The sequence below is a fragment of the Mycetomoellerius zeteki genome, unplaced genomic scaffold, assembly GCF_001594055.1.
Source record: "Mycetomoellerius zeteki isolate Tzet28-1 unplaced genomic scaffold, Tzet1.0 scaffold95, whole genome shotgun sequence".
NCBI classification, from domain to species: domain Eukaryota; kingdom Metazoa; phylum Arthropoda; class Insecta; order Hymenoptera; family Formicidae; genus Mycetomoellerius; species Mycetomoellerius zeteki.
In genome coordinates, this window is record NW_017257990.1 from 72,707 (window position 1) to 78,362 (window position 5,656).

Sequence of the window (5,656 nt, forward strand, 5' to 3'; positions counted from 1 at the left end):
GGCTCAAACGCATCAATTGTAGTCGATAGCGAGCTCCCGTAATGGTTTCGTTCGGTTTGAGCAGCTCATAATAAATTACACCCAGCTGATCCCACCAAATGCAGAGCAGAAGCTTCGAACCATGGATATTCGGCTTTGCCGATGTTGATGCATGGTCGGGCTTACCCCACGATCTTTTACGCTTAGGGTTATCGTAGTGTATCCACTTTTCATCGCTAGTCACAATACGATGCAAAAACCCTTTCCTTTTCTGCCATTGAAGCAGCTGTTCACACGTGAAAAGACGCCGTTCGATGTCTCTCGGCTTCAACTCGTACGGCACCCAATGTCATTGCTTTTGAATGTCATTCCTAATAATTTCAAATATTTCGAAACTGTTGTGTGATCAACTCCTAATGATTCTGCAAGTTCAGCTAGCGTCTGACATGAGTCTTCAAATGCAGTAATGCCTCCAATTCTTCGTCTTCAAGCTTTTTCGGTGCGCCAGAGCGTTCTTTATCTTCAACATCAAAATCATTATTTTTGAAGCATCTAAACCAATCTCTGCATATTGTTTCCGACAGAGCATGGTCGCCGTAAGTCTCAACAAGAATTCTGTGTGCTTCAGCTGCAGATTTTTTTTGAATAAAGTAAGTGCAATAAAATTGCGTTCCCCGCAAATACTCTTTTGTTGGCATGAAACTCGACATGTTTAACACTATGAAACAAAAAGTTGTTTACACTTCGGAGAGATGACAAACACTGAATTTCAAGCTTGCTTATTGTAGTTCCTTATCAATATGTTCCCATCTCAACTACACGCACGCAGTTCTGTTAACGCCATCCGTTGGAAAACAGCGAGAACTTATTCAAGGTCCTATATAAAAATTATAAAGTTTCGAAGTTTATAATGATATTTATCTGAACTTTGGATGACTTTGAAAAGCCCGGTCAAGGTCAACATATAAATCTTAAACAGAAATTCTTAAACAAATAGGGAATAAAGCCTTTAAGCAGGATTTAATGGTTAAGATAATTCTGTGTGAATTTATATCCTACATATGTAGCTTAGAACATATACTACTGGAAAACGAATAGGGCGCGCTGAACGTGAAGCCAACATCTGTGCGAGAGAGAAAGTTATAGAGTCCCAAATGTTCGCAATGCGCATGCGCAGCATCGTCATCTATGTGAATTGTACAGTTGGTTTAGTGTTTCTTACACATTCGCGTACATTACACAGATGTGTAAGACGACGGTGCTGCGTGGTGCTGCGCATGCACATTGCGAACATTTGAGACTCTTTACCTCTCTGTCTCTCTCGCACAGATGTTGGCTTCACGTTCAGCGCGCCCTATCGGTATACGAGCCAGCATAGGCAATTACTCTTCCAGTTGTATATGTTCTAAGATATGTAATCCTTTAAATTGCGCGTCGAAATGACTTCTCGGTCTTAAAACGCAAACCCCAACTGAACTACTGTAGTAATATCACAAATTAAATTAATTAGGCCTAGTTGCACCAAGGTGTCTCGTTTTAAAGCGAAAGAGAGACAGAGACGGAGAGGGTTTTAAGCCTTGCTTAAAGTCAAAGTAATATTGATGCAATCGGCTCTTAACAATTTAATAATTTGATGCTCATAGGCATCTTAGAAAGATCTTAGAAAGATATTAACAGATGCTGAATAACATTAAAATCTGAAATTCATTTTATTGCGAAAAATATTATCGTATATCTTGTATAAATATTACCCCATTTATACTAGTTATTGTGAAGAATAGCACTAAGGTCTCGGTGGTCTAAAGCTTAAGTTTTACACCTTAAAATCTCATTATAGACGCCGCTTAAAGTATCGCGTGGAGATTGTCCGATTGGATTTATACGGCATTGTAACTTTCAAGCTTCATAATTCGAAAAGTACTGATAAGAACATACTTTATCATAGCGTTTTGAAAACTTTTCGACGTCGACTACAAGAATATCAAGAATATGTAATAACAAATGGGAATTTAAGATTATTACGTTGATGTTGGACTACCGGGCTTTCAAGGTCATCCAAATTTCAAATAAATATTACTATTTAATCGATTTTTTAAATTCTACAACTTTTATATGAAACATTTTTTTCAGAAATGCTTATTTTTCAAGATATTTAAAGGATTCGAAACTTTTCGTACACACATATACACACAAATATATCTCTCCTTTACTTTAAAAATGACACAACTAAAAAAATTAAATTTCCGAGAAAAGGGGAAAAATTATTTTTCAACTTGACAGAATATTACTAATTTGAGTGTAACTATTAAAAAATTGTGTATAAATGGATAAAAGAAACAAAATAGTCTTTATTTTATTTTTATATAAACAACTTAAGTCGCGTGATTTATTCCAGTACCTTTTTAGTTTTGTTTTATCTTATAATAAATTGTGAATTATAACGTGAAGTAATAACAGATATCTATATCTAAATAGCGAAACGAAAGCAGGAATTTTTGAATGTATCGCGATGAAACGAAAAATTTGATTTTCCGCCAAAAAATCTGCTTTTTACGTCATATGCTCACTTCCATAGTAATTCCGGCATTACATCGTTCCGAACATTTTCCGGTGTAATAATTTCTGCGAGAGTTAAGTTCCTAATTGAGAGGGTTGTCGGGAGAAGATAGCCTGCTTTCATATTCCGCGGTAACTTCACGTACAAAATGAAATTGCTTTTTGAAGGTACTGCAATTTATACGGATTGCGAGCTTCGCGGCATCTCTATAAGGCATGAAATGAATATTAAACTGCGGGCGATTTAATCCAATTAATTCGTTGGCGTAGACCGCTGTCCGCATAAATTCGTGTGAACGCGGACGAAAATATTAGGAGATACTATCGACGAAGATAATCTATTCGGTGTTGATTTGCACATAAATTTGAAAGTAAAACGATATAATGTCGAGACTAGGCAATTGTGCCGAGGTTTTTAAGACTGAATATTATTTCTTTTCTAGCTGTGTGTTTTGACATCGAAGGATGTTACTGTAGTATTTCGTACAAGAACTGCAAGTATACTACAGAAAAGGTATGTAAACTTACATGAATCGCGAATAAGAATTATACGATTTTTAATGGAAACGTATATATTTTAATTATAAATTGTATAAATTTTACATGTGCTATTCATGTAATTTTACACATTTCCTTTACAGTATACAATAACACCACTGTATTATAATATAGTGTGTACAATAATATCTCCGTCTCCCACATTCTTATATCTGGCTTGTGAATATAGAGATGAGAGGACCCCCATTAACCTGGACCCCCCACCATCGAAAATCAACTTCGCGATAGGTCAAAAATTTAGTGCTCTTTTGTTGCTAATTAGTTGCTCTAGAGCGAATTTTGTTGCTCCAACCGTTTAGCAGCAATAAAAAAAAAATGGGGGGGTCCAGGTTAATATAAAGCTGGACCCTCCCATTTTTTTTTTATTGCTGCTAAACGGTTGGAGCAACAAAATTCGCTCTAGAGCAACTAATTAGCAACAAAAGAGCACTAAATTTTTGACCTATCGCGAAGTTGATTTTCGATGGTGGGGGGTCCAGGTTAATATAAAGCTGGACCCTCCCATTTTTTTTTTATTGCTGCTAAACGGTTGGAGCAACAAAATTCGCTCTAGAGCAACTAATTAGCAACAAAAGAGCACTAAATTTTTGACCTATCGCGAAGTTGATTTTCGATGGTGGGGGGTCCAGGTTAATATAAAGCTGGACCCTCCCATTTTTTTTTTATTGCTGCTAAACGGTTGGAGCAACAAAATTCGCTCTAGAGCAACTAATTAGCAACAAAAGAGCACTAAATTTTTGACCTATCGCGAAGTTGATTTTCGATGGTGGGGGGTCCAGGTTAATATAAAGCTGGACCCTCCCATTTTTTTTTTATTGCTGCTAAACGGTTGGAGCAACAAAATTCGCTCTAGAGCAACTAATTAGCAACAAAAGAGCACTAAATTTTTGACCTATCGCGAAGTTGATTTTCGATGGTGGGGGGTCCAGGTTAATATAAAGCTGGACCCTCCCATTTTTTTTTTATTGCTGCTAAACGGTTGGAGCAACAAAATTCGCTCTAGAGCAACTAATTAGCAACAAAAGAGCACTAAATTTTTGACCTATCGCGAAGTTGATTTTCGATGGTGGGGGGTCCAGGTTAATATAAAGCTGGACCCTCCCATTTTTTTTTTATTGCTGCTAAACGGTTGGAGCAACAAAATTCGCTCTAGAGCAACTAATTAGCAACAAAAGAGCACTAAATTTTTGACCTATCGCGAAGTTGATTTTCGATGGTGGGGGGTCCAGGTTAATATAAAGCTGGACCCTCCCATTTTTTTTTTATTGCTGCTAAACGGTTGGAGCAACAAAATTCGCTCTAGAGCAACTAATTAGCAACAAAAGAGCACTAAATTTTTGACCTATCGCGAAGTTGATTTTCGATGGTGGGGGGTCCAGGTTAATATAAAGCTGGACCCTCCCATTTTTTTTTTATTGCTGCTAAACGGTTGGAGCAACAAAATTCGCTCTAGAGCAACTAATTAGCAACAAAAGAGCACTAAATTTTTGACCTATCGCGAAGTTGATTTTCGATGGTGGGGGGTCCAGGTTAATATAAAGCTGGACCCTCCCATTTTTTTTTTATTGCTGCTAAACGGTTGGAGCAACAAAATTCGCTCTAGAGCAACTAATTAGCAACAAAAGAGCACTAAATTTTTGACCTATCGCGAAGTTGATTTTCGATGGTGGGGGGTCCAGGTTAATATAAAGCTGGACCCTCCCATTTTTTTTTTATTGCTGCTAAACGGTTGGAGCAACAAAATTCGCTCTAGAGCAACTAATTAGCAACAAAAGAGCACTAAATTTTTGACCTATCGCGAAGTTGATTTTCGATGGTGGGGGGTCCAGGTTAATATAAAGCTGGACCCTCCCATTTTTTTTTTATTGCTGCTAAACGGTTGGAGCAACAAAATTCGCTCTAGAGCAACTAATTAGCAACAAAAGAGCACTAAATTTTTGACCTATCGCGAAGTTGATTTTCGATGGTGGGGGATCCAGGTTAATGGGGGTGATGAGAGGCAAGTCCTGAGTAAAAAAAAGTATATTGCAATACTTCGTAATTATTTCGGCAGCACGTATTGTTTCGAAAAGCGAGATACGTGACGCGCAACTAATTGTAATTGAATTAGGTTTGCGTAGCAGCGCGTCCCCGATACAATATAACTCACTGACATACATTGATTTAATTAGCAATTAAAACTTTATGATGGCACCGAGCAAAAGGATTGTGCGTATGGATATATGTTTCTCATGTTTTTGATTTTCTAGATGTTACGCAACGCTGTTATTCCGCTGATTATCTCGATATGCGATCATGGCAATGACCACGTTTACACGGCACCCTTAATCGGGTTTAATAACATCTGTAGTTATGAAACTGACCAATCATAGCTATTCCTCTGAAGAATGGAATGATTGTGATTGGTTAGTTTCTAACTACGGATGTTATTAAACTCGATTAATAGTGACCGTGTAAACGTATAAGTCATTGATGTACACTGAAAAAAAAGATTGACTGCTGCAGCAAATTAGATGGTAAAATATGGCATAGCATATTTAATTAGTTGCAGCAGCCAATTTTT